This window comes from Pristis pectinata, chromosome 37 (assembly GCF_009764475.1).
Source record: "Pristis pectinata isolate sPriPec2 chromosome 37, sPriPec2.1.pri, whole genome shotgun sequence".
Lineage (NCBI taxonomy): Eukaryota > Metazoa > Chordata > Chondrichthyes > Rhinopristiformes > Pristidae > Pristis > Pristis pectinata.
In genome coordinates, this window is record NC_067440.1 from 9,439,827 (window position 1) to 9,458,969 (window position 19,143).

Here is a 19,143-nt window from a genome sequence, read left to right on the forward strand (position 1 = left end):
AGGGGGCACCTGGATTTGAACCAGAGACCTCTTGATCTGCAGTCAAATGCTCTACCACTGAGCTATACCCCCTACTAACAATGTACCCACAGACATACTGACTAACCCAACCTGAGGCTCAAATGTCCTTTTGTACACACAGGGTTGAGGCCTCCTCTCACTTCTCCCATCTTACCACTAGACCTGATTCAGGGTTTCAACCCAAAATGTTGGCAATTCCTTTCCTCCTACTGATAGTGCTCAGATAGTACCCAGAGTTCCTCTAGCAGATAGTTTGTTGTTCCAGATTCCAGCATCTGCAGTCTCTTGTGTTAGCACAAGACCTCCCTCATTCACCTAACCCTGATCAAAATACTCATATGCTGTTTGAAATGTCTCTTCCAGCCTGAGGATTCTGAGATTCCTCCACCTTGAACATCCTCACCAACCCAATCTAAATCTCAAGAGTTCCTCTCTCATTCAACCCCAGCCTGAGGCTGCCCATAAAACCTGCCTCCCTCTGGCCTTAGGCCTTTTCTTCATCCTATCTCAACCTTTCCTCACATCCAGTCAAACTTTCTTGCCTACCCATTCTGAGGGCTCCCTCATATTCCTTACTCCAGCCTCAGAATCTCCTCAACAGCCTCTTTGTTATTATTGCACAGTTTTCACCTTACCTAACTTGCATTGAAGTGGGAACCTAATGAAGATTCACCAGTCTAGTTGATGGGATGATTGGAGTCATTGAATAGTACAACACAGAAATGAGCCTTTCAGCCCACATCTGCACTGGCCCATTTGCCCACATTAGGATGCTATGCCTTGCCAATTTAAGTGTCTGTCTAAATGCCTCTTAAACATAGTAATTGTGCCTGATTCTACCACTTCCTCTGGCAATGCACTCCAGATATCAACCACTCTTTGTGCTTAAAACAAAACTCCTTCAGGTCCCCTTTAAAACTACTTCCTCTCACCTTAAACCTACTGTATGTCCTTTGCTGCCCTTATCATGGGGAAGATTCTATCTATGTTTCTCATAATCTTATATCCTTCTATCACAGCAGCCACAGCCTCCTTCACTCCAGAAACAAACAAAGCCAACTACTCAATCTCTCCCCATAACTGAAATCCTCCAAATACGGGCAACATCCTGGCAAATTTCCTCTGCACTCTCTCCAACATATTTTCAACTTTCCTATACTGTTGCAACCAGAACTGCACACAATACTCCAAGTGCAACCTAACTAGTATTTTGTAAAGTTGCAATGTAACAACTCAACTTTTATATTCTATGCCCCAATTTATGGGGGCGAGCATACCATATGCCTTTTTCATAGGGCATGTGGAGAGATTAAATAGACTAAGCCTGTAATTCTCTCAAGTATAGGAGAATGACAAGTGATCTGAAACTTACAAAATTCTTATGGGGCTTGACAGGGTAGAAGATTTCCCTGGCTGATGAGTCTAGCACCAAGTGTCACAGTCTCAGATTAAAGGGGAGGCCACTTAGGACTGAAATAAGGAGACATTTCTTCATTAAAAGGGTGGTGGATCTTTGGAGTTCTATAACTGTTGGAAGATGGAGGCTCAGCCATTCAAAACTGAAAGATTTCTGGACTTTAAGGGAATCAAGGGACATAAGGGTAGTTGAGACAGGAGATCAGCCATGATTTTAATGAACGGTGGAGGGGATTGAAGAGCCAGATAACCTACAACTGCTCCTAATGTTCTTGCACTCCAACTTCCATCATTCTAGAGACAATGTGTAAAGTGGTCAGCACCACCAGAGCTCAAAAATTGGGTCAAGGATCTAGCCATCAATATTCCAAGTATCTGCTGCATCATAAATGCTGGCCTGTGTTGAACCACGTTAGTTTGGAACATAGAAAGTGTGCCAATTTGTTGAACAACTAGGGCTTTATGTACTTTTCAAACTGAACCCTGAATTTGCATATCATCAGGTCTTGGCCTGCTGGTACATTAAGTGGTTATCAAACCTCAACTTTAATCTGCTTTTGCTTGCTCTGGCTGAATAAAAGAATCAAAAAAAGATAGTGCTGGAGGGGATTATACTTGCATAGAGAGGTAAGACCATGGAGAGCTTTAAAATCAAAGACATTGCTAAACCAGGAGTCAGTGCAGATCAGCAAGACAGGGATGGTAGGTAAACAGGAGCAGATGCAAGTTATGGCATGAGTAGCAGGGTTTTGAATGAGCTCCAGTTTGGGTACAGTAAAATGATGGAAGCTGGCCAGCACTACATTGGAATAGTCATTTCTGGAGGTATCAAGACATGGATGAGGGTTTGAGTAGCAGGTAAACCTAGGATGCACTTGGTGATATTACAGAACTGGAAGTAATCAATCTTGGTGGTGAAAGGGGTGTGTGGTCTGAAGAGCCTAAGAGAGCTGCTGCTTCACAGCTCCAGCAACATGGGTTCAGTCCTGACCTTTAAGGCTGTCTGTGTGGAGTTTGCACCTTCTCCCTGTAATCGTGTGAATTTCCTCTGGGTGCTCTGGTTCCCTCCCACATCCCCAAAGATATGTGGGTTGGTAGGTTAACTGACCACTGTAAATTGCCCCATGTGTAGGTGAGAGGTAGAACCTGGTTGGGGGTGGAACAGGGGGCTGGAGTTGATGGGAATGTGGGGAGAATAAAATTTCTGTAGGATGTGTAAATGTTGGTGGGCAGAAGGGCTTGTTTGCATGCTGTATGACTCTATGAAGTTCATCTAAGTAGAAAATGCAAATAGAAAGAGTCTGTGTTATGAATACCCCAACTCTAATCGACAGAATGCTTCTCTTATCAAAGTATGCTAGGGCCACTTCTGCATTCTCTTGGATGTCCACACCCACCCACCCCCATCCCCATCCCCATCCAATAGCAGCACTTGGGACATGTAGCTTCCCCTGGCCAGAAGTTCTGTCCAATTGTGAGCCACCACCCAGTGTGCATAGGAGAACCATCCACAAGTTGGGCATGCTCAGCAGCCCCCCACGCCCCTCTATGCATTCCCACAGCCACAACTTCTGGCTATTCTTGGGAGATTCTCCCACAACATCAAAGTCAGCCTGCTGTACAGGAAGCAGCTTGCAATTATTCTGTCCAAAGCCCTTTAGTGAGTTAATAATGAGATCCAAAGTTTCAGTTGTTTAGGGACTAATTATGTCCAATGTTGGTAAATGAGGGATCTTCTTGGGAGAAAGATAATCTCACACATTGTTCTGAAGAGGTTACGGATCAGGATTGAGTGAGGTTATGAAGTATTCCAATCAATCCCATTAGGAAGCCAGCAGAATTAGTTTTGTTTCATTGCATGAACTTGCATGCAATGCTTCACGCACCATCCCCTGTGCCCAGTGATCTACATTGGCTCTTCCTTCTGCAATGTCTCAATTTTCATCTACTCATCCCAGTTTCCAAATCATGGCCTTGGCTCTTTCCGTACTTCTGTTGTGTGCATGTGACGAGCAGGGTGGATAAAGAGGCACCAATAGATACAGTCCAGTTGGAATTATAAAAGATATTCTCTAAGGTGCTACATAAAAAGAATATAACACAAGGTTAAATGTTAATGGCACTGGGGAACATTTTTTGTTTTTATTTTGAATTTACAGCATTTCCAGTTTTTTTAATTTTCATATTTAATGTTAGATGGAGACTATTCCATCACACTCATCACTTGTTCCTTGAAGATGGAAAAGCTTTGAGGTGTTGGGAAGTGAGTCACTTGCTAAAGGATGCTCAGCCTTTGACCTGCTCTTATAGACACACTATTTACTCGATGAGTCAAAGGGCCTGTTTCCACGCTGTATGAAGCTCATATCAGAATAGAAAAATGCAAATAGAAGGTGTCTATGTTCTGGATACAAGAAGTCCAACCCACAGAATGCTCCTTCTTGTAAAAGTATGCTCAGGAGACCGCCTCACCGTCCTGGATGTCAACATCTCCCAATAGCAGTACTTGGGTCTTGAATTTCCCATGGCTAGGAGTTCAGTCTGTTTGTCTGATTGAGAGCCACCTCCCAGTATGCATAGGGGTATCCCTACAAACTGCGCCTGCTCGGCAGTTTCCCTTCCTCTCAATACATTCCCACACCCTCAACCTCCAGCTATTCAGGCTGGTCCAATTGAATTTCTGGCCAATGGTAACCAGAGGGTGTTGATGATAAGGGGCTTGGCAATGGTAATGCCATTGAATGTCAAGGTTAGGTGGTAGACTCTCTCCTGTTGGAGATAGCCATTATCTGGCAATTGTGTAGCCCAAATGTTACTTGTCACAGTCATCCCATGTTTGAAAAGTTGTTTTAAGTCTTACTGTCTGTAGGTGTGGACTGTTGTCATTTTTTTAGGAGTTATGTTGTCATTTTTTGAGGAGTTATGAGTGGAATTGAATGCTGTGCATTCAACAGCAAATATTCCCACATAATGGAAGGAAAAATCATTGATGAAGAAGCTGAAGATGGTTGGATCTAGGACTCTGACTGTCTTGAAGAACATCTGCAATGATATCCTTGGGCTGGATAATTAACCTCTGACAACCACAACCATATTTCTTTGTGCAAGGTATGACTCCAACCACTCAGTGCTTTCTCCTTCTTGCCCATTGACTTCAGTTCTACCAGGAATCTTTGATGCTTTGATGTCTAGGTCAGTCACACTCACTTCACCTCTGGAATTTAGCTTGTTTGTCCACACTTGGTCCAAGGCTGTGAAGACAATAACTAACAATAACAGAATGCAGATAATAGTGTTACAGTTACAAAGAAAGCACAGTGCAGGTAGACAAATAAGGTGCAAGGGCCATGACGAGGTAGACTGAGAAATCAAGAGCAATACACAGGTGTTGGAGGAACTCAGCGGGTTAGGCAGCATCTATCAAGAGAGATACCTTGAGAAATCAAGAGTACATCTTTATCACCTAAGAGTATTCAAGAGTCTTAAAGCAGTGGGGTGGAAGCTGTCCTTGAGCCTGGTGGTACATGTTCTCATGCTTTTGTATCTCCTGCCCATTGGAAGGGGTGAGAAGAGAGAATGATAAGGACAGATACATGTGAACAAATGAGCACACAAACATATGAATTGGGATCAGTAATAGGCAACTTGGTTTCTTGAGCCTGCTCTGCCATTCTGTAAGATAAAGGTTGATCTAATTATAATGTTAACTTTGCATTCCCGTCTACCCCCAGAAATCTTTCACCCCTTCCTTATCAAGAACCTATCTATCTCTTCTTAAGAATATTCAAAGGCTTTGCTTCCACTGTTCTTTGAGGAAGAGAGTTTTTAAGATTCACTCTGAGAGAAAAATGCAAAGGACTAAATGGACAACGCTTTACTTTCAAATAGTGAACCCTAATTGTTGATTTCCTCACAAGAGAAACATCCTCTCCACATCCACCCCGTCTAGACTCCCCAGGATCTAATATGTTTCAATCAAGTCTCCTTGTACTCTCTTAAATGCTAGTGGATACCTGCCTACCCTGTTCAACTTTTTCTCATAAGACAACTTGCCCATTCCAGGTATCAGTCTACTAAACCTTACCTGAACTGCTTCCAATGTATATATAACCTTCTTTAAATGTGGAGACCAGTACCCCATATGGTTTCACTAATATGTTGGTTTGTATGGAGAGTTTTGGATAGACATCAAAGAAGTGTGTGAGACTGCTTTGGAAGGTTATTTCATCTATGGTGATTGTCTAAAAGTGGGTGTGTCATCTAAGGAAAGGTCAAGGTGCAGAGTTTAATTGATGGATGTGAGTTTGTTATGAGAATGTCAAGTTGCTTTTCAGATAAAGGGTGAAGTTGGAAGGAGTTCGGGCTGAGAGGAATAAAATGTCATGAGAAGAACGAGGTGGAAAGAACATGGCTTCAGGAAGGTTGATGGCAAATGGACAGTAAAGTGGAGGATAAAGAGTGAGGAAACAGGTTAAAGGACAAAGGAGAGGTAGGTTGAGGTTATAGAGGGCCACACCCAAACGAGATTGGTGCACCATACATCCCCGGACATACAAACCCAGATCAGGTAACCAGAAGACTGCTGGTTTGTCGTAAAAAAACCTAACTGCCTTACTAGTGTTATACAGGGAAGGAAATCTGTTGTCCATTTCTGGTCTGAGTCTTCATGACTTTAAACTGCCCTCTGAAATGGCCTAACTCAGCAAGGGCAATAAGGGATGGAAAACGATCTGATGGTCCCCAAGAAAATGGAAGAATCCAATATGCCGTGTGGAGTAAATCCATAACTGGAAGGTCATACATCTTAAATAATAAACCCAGTAGGGACATGGAAAAAAACATGTGTGAGGAATCAGACTACCAGATAAGCCATGCTATTGAATGGTGCAACAGACTCAAGATGCCAAGTTGTCTACTCCTGCTCTAGCTTCCTATGCATCTATATTACTCTCTGCAGTGTGCAGTTGGCCATCAGAGGAGTAGATGTAATTAGCATGGATGCACTGAAGTGAAAAGTGGATAAACAGAGAAAGGAAGAGAAGGATATGGTGATGGGGTGAGATGAAGAGGGATGAGAGGAGGCTCCAGGAGCATCAACACTGGCACAGACTGGTTGGGTTTAGTGATCAAATCTTTACTGTGGACACAATGTAAATCTATGGATGTAATTGATTGTAGGAGTAAGAGATCAGGCAAATGCAGTGGGAAACTGAAGATGGGTGAAGGATCAATCAATAGCAGTGGCAGAAGTGACAGACTGGAAGGAGAGGAAAACTGGTAGGTCAATAAGTGGAAACCAAAGGTCATAAGGGCAGACCTAGGAACAGAGGCTAGGAGCACAACTGTACCACTCATTACATTATCAACACAGCACCACCTACTGTGCAGGCCTATCATGGGGACTGACCCAGATCACAAAGAACAGAAAATCCATGCACACTCTATGCCTCTTCCAGTATAGAATCAGTCTGGCTAATCTCTACAGTGAGTGCCTTCCAATGAGGGGTCAGTCTGTGTAATAAATGTTCCATTGTACAATGAATGTACCAGTGTGGAGTTAGACTCTGCAATACATGCCTCTCTGTTTAGTGTTTCTCCTAGTGCAGACTTGAAATCTGCAATAAGTATCCCTCCATAAAATGTGTCTCTTCCAGTGAGGAGCTGCACTACATATTAAACACCCCACTGTAAAGTATGTCTCTCCCTGTGTGGATTCAGATTACTGAATAAGTATCCTTCTTTACAGTGTATGTTGTCCAGTGTGGAGATGGACTGAAATATGACAGCAAATTGTGACATAATGCCATGGTAGTACAGTTACAACACTGGTATCTACATAACACTGCACAGATTTTTCTGTTTACAAAAAGCAAGACAAATCTAACCTGGCTAATTAAAGCCCTAGGAGTCTACCCTCAATCATCTGTAAAGTGATGGAAGCTGTTTTCAACAGTATAATCAAGCAGCACTTATTTACCAATAATCTGGTTACCAATGCCAGTTTGTGTTTTGCTAGGATCACTGGGCTCCAGACCCCCTCATAGTCTGGGACCTAAAGAACTGAATCCCAGAGGCAAGGTGAGAGTGACTGCTCTTGACATCAAGAAAGAATTTGACTGTGTCTTCAAGGCACCCTATAAAACTGAAGTTAATGAGCATCAAAGGGAAAGCACTCCAATGATTAGAGTCATATCTCACACAAACATTGATAGTTTTGGTTGTCAGGGGGTCAATCATCCCATTCCTACGACATCACTGCAGTGTCCTAGGCCCAATCATCTTCAGCTGCTTCACTAATGACCTTCTTTCCATCATAAGTTCAGAAGTGGGGATTTTGTGAATGATCTCAAAATGTTCAATTTCATTGGCAACTTCTTAGCAAAAAAAGCAGTCTATCCCTGCATGCAGCAAGAACAGACAGCATTCAGGCATAGGATTATAAAGACAAGTAACATTCATACCACAGAATTGCCAGGTAAAGATCATACTCAACAAAAGTGACCCTAACCACCTACCCTACCATCGCCAAGTTCTCTACCATCAATATTCTCAATGTCCTAGAGGTCGCCTTTGACCAGAAACTCAACCAACCAGCCACGTAAAGAGGAGCAGGTAAGAGGCAGTGAGTGACTCAGCTTATGACACCCGAGACCTTGCCATCACCTACAAGGCATAAGTCAGGAGCATGAAAGAATACTCTCCACTTACTCGGATGAGTGCAGAGGCAACAACACTTCAGAAGCTTAAGTCACCCAGGACAAAGCAACCTGCTTTATTGGCCCTCTAGTGGCTCCAGTGTGTACTATCTACAAAACGCACTGTAGTTACTCATCCACCATTCTAACTTGCGAGTAGATAGCTGGTCCTCCATTATCACTGGGTCTAGATTCTTTGTGAGAGTTACTTCACCAGAAAGCAGCAGTTCAAGAAGGCAGCTGCATCACCACCTTCTCGAGAGCAATTAGGGATAGGTAATAAATGCCAGCGGCACCCACGTCCTGAAAATGAATATAAAGAAACATTCTCCATGGCAGGTTGAAGGCTGGTTGATGGATCAGAAATAATACAAGGTATTGGATTGTGAAGGTGTTCTGCATTTGCTGAGGGTGTACACAGACAAGACAGAAGAAATATTATTATGCACACTTAAACCTAACTTGTCTGAAATATAAGGGTTTTTGTCATGATTAAAGTAATGAAGAGACATAATTTGCTTCAAGTTAATTCACATTAGTGATTCGTATCTTGAAAAAAAATCTATCACCATGAATGGATCAGGCCATGGAGTATTACTTTCTCAGATATTCCTCCAACTTCTGCTTGACTATCACACAATAAAGCACTATGAATTGTTTTTTTTTACAAATTTTTATACTTGTTAGAGTACAGTTCCACAGGGACTGATTTGCTTGGATAGATATTCCATGAGCAATTTCATGTGAACTCAAATATGACTGGTGTCCTGATTGTACAAGGTTTGTTCCTCATTCTGATTAGATTTATTTTTCAGCGTATGAAATACACACCCAAAATACTGTGTGTGAAATAAATGCTTCTGTGTTTCAGTACTGGATTGGTGTGGTCAATTTGAACCATGCACTTAAGTCCCTGCAGCAGGTTAAACTCTTGTTTATTCTGTCATGGGATCTGGGCACTGATGTAATTACAATTCATAATTCCCCCTGAGATGAACAATCTTGCACCACTGCAGTCTGTGTGGTGAAGGTACTCTGATCAGCTGACACCCACAACTACCTTGATTACAGTTCCTCTCACCTTGTCTCTTGCAAGGACGCTATCGCTTTCTTTCAAGTTCCCTGCCTCTGTCGCATCTGCTCCTATGATCAGGCTTTCCACTCCAGGACATCTGAAATGTCCAACTTCTTTACTAACTGTGGCTTCCCCCCCCCACTGTGGTCGAGAGAGCTCACACCCATATCTCTGCCATTTCCTGCATTTCTGCTCTCACCCTCACCCCTTCCAGACCCAACAAGGATAGGGTCCCCTTTGTCCTCACATTTCATCCCACCAGCCTACGTATCCAACACATCATTCTCCACCACTTCCGCCATCTCCAACAGGACCCCACCACCAAGCATATCTTCCCCTCCCCACCCCTTTCTGCCTTTCACAGGGACCGCTCCCTCCCCACCCATCCCGCTCCCACCCCAGGGACTTTCCACTGCCTGCCATAGGTGTAACACCTGCCCCTACACCACCTCCATCCAGGGACCCAAACAGTCCTTTCAGGTGAGGCACAGATTTACGTGCACCTCCCCTAATACTGCATTCAGTGATCCATGTGTGGCCTCCTCTACATTGGCAAGACCGTGCAGACTAGGTGACCATTTTGTAGGAGACTTACGCTCCATCCGTAACCGCGATCTACATCTTCCCGTTGCCAGTCACTTCAACTCCTCCTACTCCATCACTGATATCACAGTCCTCGGCCTCCTCCACTGCCAGAAGTTCAAACGCAAACTGGAGGAACAGCACCTCATGTTACCTCTTGGGACCTTACATCCTAATGGCATGAACATCGAATTCTCCCACTTTAAGTAAACCAACCCCCGTGCCCCCCCCCCACTATCCCTCTTTTCTTCCCTTTCCTAGCCTATATCTCTTTTTTTTCCTCGCCTATTTCTTTTTTTTTCCTCTCCACCCCTCCACCCCATGAGGCGCCTGCCTCCATACTTTGACCCATCCCCTGGTGGATCTGCACTCCCCTCCTCCCTCGCATCTGCCTATCATAATCTCTTACTTGCATCTACCTATCACCACCTTGTGCCCACCCCGCCTCCCCTTTTTTGTCCACCTATCACTGCTCTGTTTGTCCCCCTATATATTGGGCTTCCCCTTTTCCTACCTTCAGTCCTGAAGAAGGGTCCTGACCTGAAACGTTGACTGTTTTTCTCCATGGATGCTGCCTGGCCTGCTGAGTTCCTTTAGCATCTTGTTGCTTTTTTCATCTGCACTGATGGTGTTCCACGTACCTGCTACCCCTGTCCTTCTACGTGTTAGAGGGCATGGGTTTGGGAGATATGACTCAGAAGTGAAGATAAATAAATGATCCAAGGGTCAGATCTCAATCCTTTAGATTCCTTGGGGTTCACTTGGTGAAATCACCACAAAACTTGTCAAGAGCAAAAGAAGCTTTCACATTTGTGACCCATGGTTCTGAATTACATAATTGCAACTGAAGAGCCACAGTTGATCTAATGGAAGATAAACTTAGCCAGTTCCCTACCTTACCAGTAACTTACTGAGATTCAACAATTCTGAAATATGCATAGCTCCAACCGTGGTTTACCAGCACATCCAATAGGGTGATGTGCTTGCATTCAGTAGTTGCAGGAATCCCAACCCCTGAAAAACGATGAAGCATTATTTCAAAGAGACACAAGAGACTGCAGATGCTTGAATCTTGAGGAACCGAAACATCAACAATTCTTTCTCCCCCACAGATGCTGCTTGACCTGTGGAGTTCCTCCATGATTGTTTATTCAATCGTCAGTTTCTGTTTCCTTTCTTGTATTTGACCAACCATTTACCAAAATTCACCTTCATGTGAGTGGAAAGGGTGAGCAGCTTCAAGTTCCTGGGCGTCAACCTCGGAGGATTTATCCTGGTCTCAACACATTAATGCAATCTCGAAGAAGGCACACCAGTGGCTCTAGTTCATTAGGAGTTTGAGGAGATTTGGTATGTCACCAAAGACTCTTACAAATTTATGTAGATGTACGGTGGAGAGCGTTCTGACTGGTTGCATCACAGGCTGGTATGGAGGCTCCAATGCACAGGATTGCAAGAGGCTGCAGAGGGTTATAGACTCAGCCAGCTCCATCACGGGCACAACCCTCCCCAACATCGACGACATCTTTAAGAAACGGTGCCTCAGGAAGGCGGCATCCATCACTAAGGACCCTCACCATCCAGGACATGCCTTCTTCTCACTACTACCATCGGGGAGGAGGTACAGGAGCCTGAAGACCCACACTCAACGATTTAGGAACAGCTTCTTCCCCTTCGCCATCAGATTTCTGAATGGTCCATGAACCCATGAACACTACTTCTTTATTCCTTTTATTTTGCACTATTTATTTATTTTGTAATTTATAGTAACTTTTATGTCTTTGAATTGTACTGCTGCTGCAAAACACCAAACTTCATAACATATAATTCAGTGATAATAAATCTGATTCTGATTCATTTCCTCATCTCATTCCATAGGGAATATCACTGGCTCAGACTTATTGCACATGGATTCCGTCTAGAATTCCACCCCTTACATTTTGCATTCACCCACAATTACAGATATCAAGATATTCAGCAGATTACTGTTTTTGGTACATTTAGTTCTGAACAAACAACATTGACCTGAAATGTTAACTTCTGTTTCTCTTTCTACATTTCCTGCATGACCTGTAACCTGGTTTAAGAACTGAACGATTGAAGCTTCTATGTAAAGAGGGAAATTAGGCGCACCAGCACTAACTAATCACACTTTAAAGCCATCTCCATCCCAATAACACGTTTACCTAAACCCTACACTATTTTGGTGTAGTTGGTGTTGAAGGTAGTTACCAGGTTGACTCCTAAGGTAAGGAAGGAGATAAATTAGCCTGATCTTCCAAATTTTGAAGCTGCCCTCACTTTTTTTGCCAACTTGGCGTGGATATATTCCATAGTAAATCATGTTGTGTTTGATCACTTGACACTTAACCTCATTTCCCTTGTGCTCATGACAATTGATCACAGGGTATCTGATTACATCTGCATTTACCTTATCAGGATCCACTGTTACATTTCCTTCTGTGCTTAGAACTATGTTCATTGAGAAAAAAAATAAGGATAATTAAAAGAAACCCATTTTAGGTTTAAATTAAATGTAACGTTTTGTTTTTACTGCAATAAAACCAGAAAATGTTGGAAATATTCAGCAGATCATAGAGTCAATGTGGAGTAAGGTTAAGACAAGAACACAAGAAAATACGAGCAGGAGTAGGCTACCAGGCCCTTCAAGCCTGACCCACCATTTCATATACAGTAATCATGGCTAATCTATGCTGGATTCATCTCCTCTTCTGTGCCATTTGTCCACACCTTTGATTCCTTAATCTATCACCACCTCCACTCTAAATACTTCTAATGATCTAGCTTCCACTACCTACCAGGGCAGTAAATTTCAGAGATTCACCACTCAGTGCAAGAAGAAATTTCTAGGTACCTCAGTTTTAAATGATTGGAATTGGAATTGGTTTATTATTGTCACTTGTACCGAGGTAAGTGAAAAACTTGTCTTGCATATCATTCATCTAGATCAATTCGTCACACAGTGTGCTGAGGTAGTACAAGGTAAAATACAGAATGCAGAATAAAGTGTCACAGCTACAGAGAAAGTGCAGTGCAGGTAGACAATAAGATGCAAGGTCATAACAAGGTAGATTGTGAGGTCAATAGTGCCATAGGGAACTGTTCAATAGGCCTATAACAAGTGGGATAGAAGCTGTCCTTGTGCCTGGTGGTACGTTTTCAGGTTTTTGTATCTTCTGCCCAATGGGAGAGGGGAGAAGAGATAATGTCCAGGGTGGGTGGGGTCTTTGATTATGCTGGTTGCTTTAATGAGGCAGCAAGAAGCATAGACAGAGTCCATGGAGGGGAGGCTGATTTCCGTGATGTGCTGACCTGTGTCCACAACTCTGTGCAGTTTCTTGCAGTCACGGGCAGAGCAGTTGCCATACCAAGCTGTGATGCTTCCACATAGGATGCTTTCTATGGTGCATCGATAAAAATTGATGAGTGTTGAAGGGGACATGCTGAATTTCTTTCGCCTCCTGAGAAAGTAGAGCTTTCTTGGCTGTGGTGTCTACTTGGTTGGATCACGACAGGTTATTAGTGATGTTCACTCCTAGGAACTTGAAGCTATCAACCCTTTCGACCTCAGCACCATTGATGAAGAGAGGAGCATGTGCACCGCCCCCCACCTCCCCTTCCTGAAGTCAATTACCAACTCTTTTGTTTTGCTGACATTGAGGGAAAGTCAAACATGAATTACCTTTCATCAAACCATGTTGACTGGGTATAATTGTATTCAGCTTTTCTAAATGATTAGCTTTTCCTTTTTGATTATTTACTCTAGCATCTTGCCAATAATAGCTGCTAAACTGACTGGACTGTACTTCCCTGTCTTCTGCCTTTCTCCCCTTTTGAACAAGAGTCTCATTGGCTGTTTACCAATCTTCTGGTGCCCTCCTGGAGTTTAGCCAGTTATGAAAAGTTTCAACCAATGGGTTCATTATCTCCACAGCCATTTCCTTTAAAACCCTAAGAAGGCAACATTTATCATCAAAGATCCCCACCATCCAGGCCATGCCACCTTTTCACAACTACCATCGAGCAGGAGGTACAGAAGCCTGAAGTCCCACACCACCAGATTTAAGAACAGCTACTTCTCTTCATCATTTGGTTCTTGAACCAACTGGCATCACTACCTCAGTACAGCAACACTATGGCCACTTTGATCACTCTACACTAAAATGGACTTGCTTTTTTTGTTCAAATTATCTTCTTTCTTGTAAAAGTTGTGTATAATTTATGTTTAATTTATGTTTTTCTTGTGAATGCTGCTCATATGATGCCTGTGATGCTGTTGCAAATACGTTTCTCACTGCACTCGTGCATACATGTACTTGTGCATATGATAATAAACTCGACTTTGACTTTGCAGTCCATCAAGACCTGGCAACTTGTCCGCCTTTAACCCTCTGAGTTTCTCCAATAATTTATCCTTATAATTGGAATTTTTGTAAGTTCTACCATGTTATTTGAAATTAGTCCATCAGATATCTTAGGGATATTAGCAATGTCTTCCATGATGAAGACTGATGGAAATAATTTATTCAACATATCTGCCATTCCTTTGTTTGCTTTTATTAATTCACCAGCCTCACGCTCTGGAGGCCCCACATTTACCTCAGCCACCCTCTTCTTATTTATACGTGCCAGGTCAATGATCTTTCATCACAGCTGGATCTCAGGTGGGGTCGATACCAGACTCCCGAAACAAACTGTATTCCGAGCTCTGTCAGAAGAGAACATTGCCAGGTAGACGGAGGAGTAGATTTAAGGATGTGCTCAAAGCCTCCATGAAAAAAATGTGACATTCCCACTGACTATGGGAATCCCCAGCCAATGATTGCTCAATGTAGAGAAGGTGCTATTTACACTGGGCTTCTTTGTGCTCCCAATGCATGGCCCTGAGGTTCTCAGAGCCTTCCTGAATGTTCATGCTCTACTTTGAATTGAGTCAGGAATTGCCAGGAGTCAGTGAGGATGTTGCTCGTTTTCAAGAAGTCTTAAGACCTTATCCTTGAATCTCTTCCTCCATTCACCTGGTAAATTCCTGCCATAACGGAGCTCAGAATAGAATGTCTGCTTCAGGAGTCTGGTGCTGGATACGAATGATGTGTTTCACTGCCTATGATGCTGCCATATCTGCTGAGTATTTGCAGCATTTTCTGTTAACCCTGTTTATGTTTCCATGGATGCTGGTTGATCTGCTGAGTGTTTGCAGCATTTTACATATATTTCAGATTTCAAGCATCTGCAGTTTTTTTAAACTTTCATGCAGATGATGTGGTCTGTTCAACACAGCCAACCAAATGTAATTATGCCTTCAATGCTGGGGTTGTTGTCTGGGAGAGGATGCTACCAGTGGATTTGGAGGATTTTGTCAAGACAGCATTGGTCATACCTTTCCAGTAATTCAAGAGGGCAGAGGCAGACATCAGTCTAAAGAGTCGTCTAAAGACAGGACCTTCAGCTATGCAGGACTTCTGTGTCCTGGATTTTTGTGTTCAAGTCTTTGCAGCAGGACATCCTGCTAAAACATGGGAATTCGACTTTACTGATTAATCAATGGAAAATCTAATTTTTGGTTCCAAATTTCCTTTCCCCATACCTCCCAGTGTTCTTAAAGATTGACCGGTAATACAATTGTCCCTCACACAATGTCTAGCTGTGACTATGTATGTCCCACATTGGGGGAAGGGAATCCTTGATTAGGAGCAGCCCATTGGAAGTCACCTCTCTTGAGACAATGTGACCATTAGCACCTCATTTGGCTCCTGTTCCTTGTTCCAGTCACTCAGCTGGTTCTGTGAAAGGAAGGTGCTGATGGTTTGTTTGTCTCTGTGATCTGGGCCAATCCCCGGCTCTCAACCTGATTGCAGGCCAGACTAAAGGCCAGACAGGAGTGGTCTCTACGTGGTCAGTCACTGCAAGTCATTGCCAGCTTTAAGTGTTGGAAAGCAGGGCACCTAAAATGCCAGTCCAAGTCCAGCAAAGCTGCACTAACGTGAAGATATTTACTTGAATGCACTTGGGGATTCAGGTAAGGTCAAGTTCTTCCAATTGTGAACTATTATTTATTGAAACATTTCAAAGGCTTCTCAGACTGTGCTCTGTGAATGAGTCATAGGCAGGACTAGTGAATGAAAGAGAAAACAGGGAAGCATTTATTTAGAGCTCTGTCACACCCATGCAATGTCTTAGAGCACTTTGTAAGCAGGGCATTTCCTTCTGCGCTTTTAGGTAAGTTCTCACAAAGAAAATTCTGGCGTTTATATGGCAATTCAAAGCCACTTTTAGGATGCCCTAAAGAATTTTACAGACACTGAAGTTAGGCGGCACAGTGGTGTAGCTGGAAGAACAGCTGCTTCACAGTGCTGGAGACCTGGGTCCAGTTCTGAACTTGGGTGCTGCCTGTGTGGAGCTGCACATTTTCCCTATGACCATGTGGGTTTCCCCTGGGTGCTCTGGTTTCCTCCCAAAGAGGTGCAGGTCTGTAGGTTGATTTGCCACTGTATATTGGCCCTAGAGTGTAGGCGAGTGGTGGAATCTGCAGGGAGTTGATGAGAATATGGGGAGAACACAGAATCAGTGGACTGAAGGGCCTGTTTTTGTGCTGTATCGCTCCATGAGTCTATGAAGTTATTTTGGGAGTGTGATCACTGTTTAAACATAGGAAATCAGCAGCATGTTTGCACACAGCAAGCTCCCACAAACACCAATGTGACAGTAACCAGATAACCCACTTAGGTGACGTAGATTCGGAATAAATATTGGGTAGAACACAAGGGATAACTCCCTCCTCTTCTTCAAAATGGTGGCATGGGATCTTTTGCATCAACCTTCTTTCCTTTTCATTTGAAGAAAAAGAGATAAATAGAAAATAAAAATAAGGATATTGTTACCACCAATCTCAGTTGTCCTATTCTCACTGCTGTCCTGGAATTGTTATAATTTTTAAGGCTTACAAATAGAGCTCTTAGAATTAAGTTGCATAATGTTCCCTTTTTCAGTCCTTGTAACTGAAATTTAACTTTGTCCTGGAGTGAAATGCATTAATGACCATCTTGGGTCGTTTTGTGCCACTCCAAAAATTCAATTGGGCATTTCTGGGAATGAATCATACTTGCGATTCTGGTGCAATTTACCACCTTAGTCGTGCATGGGGTGGGATGATGTAATTCCTGCACAACGCTCCTTTGGGGAGGGAGAAACCTGGGCTATGTTGTCCTGGAAGAAGTTCCTGTAAAAAAAACAGAAAACACTGGAAATGCACAGCAGGGATGGGAAAGTTGCCTACTCATGTACGTATATGGTACGTATCATATTTTTCATTTGGAATAGCATTTTTGATTAAAACTTTGGAGGAAAACACAGATCTATGTGTTTAGCTGAGTTTACAGCATGTTTCACATCTGGATATTTAATTGTAATAATTTCCCTGACTGTAATGGCTTCAAAGTTATTGAAAAGTACAAATGAGGATAAAGTTATATGCAGAGATCCACAAGTCACAAGATTTACCAGCTAAAGAATCATTTATCTCTTCACAAACTTATGAAACATATTCCCAGAGAAAGTTGTTCTTTATAAGTCAGGTGACTTATAAAGGAACCTTGGTCAATATCTCTTCAGAGTGGAAATGAAGTTTTAAGATATGATGCCAAATAGCATTTCATTAAACAACACAAAAAAAGGAGGAACGCAGCAGATCAGGCAGCATCTATGGAGGGAAATTAACAGTTGATGTTTCAGCCGAGACCCTTCATCAGGGTCCTGGTCTGCTGAATTCTTCCAGTATTTTTTGTGTGTTGCTCCAGGTTTCTAGCATCTGCAGTCTTTCTTGTGTCCTGATTTCATTAAATAGGTCTGAATAAGTCAATAGTTCCTTATTATGCTGCACGGTTGTACGTGGACTATGATAGGGGCCTGAAATCATACATGCATATAAGCAGTTTGGAAATGCCTTACACATACATCTGAAATTCCTTTCCCCAATGCCTATATACATAGGAGTTAAGCCATTTACATTATAGGCTACAACAGGGTTTATCTGTGTTAACAATGATCTCAGTGCCTAGTAACTGCACAGAAATGAGGATTAGTGCTTGGGATCAGTGATTTGGGTTAAGATTTGGGGATAGCAGTTGGAGGTATAATCTAAAATCAGTGGTTAAGGTTACATCTAGAGGATATGGTTAGTGGTTAAGGCTGGGATTAGTGGTTTTTGGAGTTTGTGGTTAAGATTAGAGGTTATTACGAAATAGAAAATATGGAGTTTGTAACATGCATAGATTTCTGTTTCGTAGGATAATTTTGGAGCCTTGGAGTTTATTAAAGTGATAAGTCAATGCTCCACATAAGAATAATTAAGCTCCAGATGGAACAGGTATGTAAGGGGTATCGCTTTCTTTTTCATACCAAAGTTTGTCCTGCTTGGAATATGTGTTTCATGCAGTTTGTTACAGAGGAAATAATAGAATTTCTCTTGCAAAGTCATTAGTCTGTCAATACTGTAAAAGGATGGAATTCCTTTTAAAAAAATCTCTTTTCACCTTTTACCTAAAATACTCCTAAACACCTAACTCTTTGTTTAAGCTTTTGGTCACCTGCCCTGATATGTGGCTTGATGTCAATTTTTGTTTGAGATGTTTTGGTATGTTGAAGGCACCACATAAAAATGGAAAACCACTGCAAACGTATGCAACAACAGGTGTTTCTGGGAGCTTGCTGTCGAAAGCATGTGTCTGTGGGGACTTCCTGCATAAAAATTGATGTGTGGGAGTTTGCTGTGTGCAGACCGACATCTCTAGGAGCTCGCTGTGCACAAACCCACACCTGTGGGAGCTTGTTGTGCACAAATTGGCACCTGAGTGATCTTCCCGTGGGCAAACATTTTCTTAATGGGAGCTTGCTGTGCACAAATCCACATCTGTGGGAGCTTGCCGTGCACAAATTAGCACCCGATTCGAGGTTCCCATGGGCAAACATTTTTGCCGGAGCTTGCCGTGCTCAAACCCACATTTGTGGGAGCTTGCTGTGCACAAATTAGCACCCGATTCTAGGTTCCCATGGGCAAATATTTTTGTGGGAGCTTGCTGTGCACAAACCCACGTTTGTAGGAGCTTGCTGTGCACAAATTGGCAGCTGAGTGATCTTCCCGTGGGCAAACATTTTTATAATGGGAGCTTGCTGTGCATAGATTAGCACCTGATTTGAGGTTCCCGTGGGCAAATGTGTTTGTGGGAGCTTGCTGTGCACAAATTGGCAGCTGAGTGATCTTCCCGTGGGCAAACATTTTTTTAATGGGAGCTTGCTGTGCACAGATTAGCACCTGATTCGAGGTTCCCGTGGGCA

General features: G+C 42.8%; 1 non-coding gene across 1 annotated transcript; it reads right to left on the reverse strand.

Annotated features, from left to right (window-relative positions):
- trnac-gca (transfer RNA cysteine (anticodon GCA)) lies at window positions 1-72 on the reverse strand. The gene has a single exon. It is a non-coding gene; the product is annotated as a tRNA-Cys (tRNA).
- Between the last annotated feature and the right edge of the window lie 19,071 nt (window positions 73-19,143).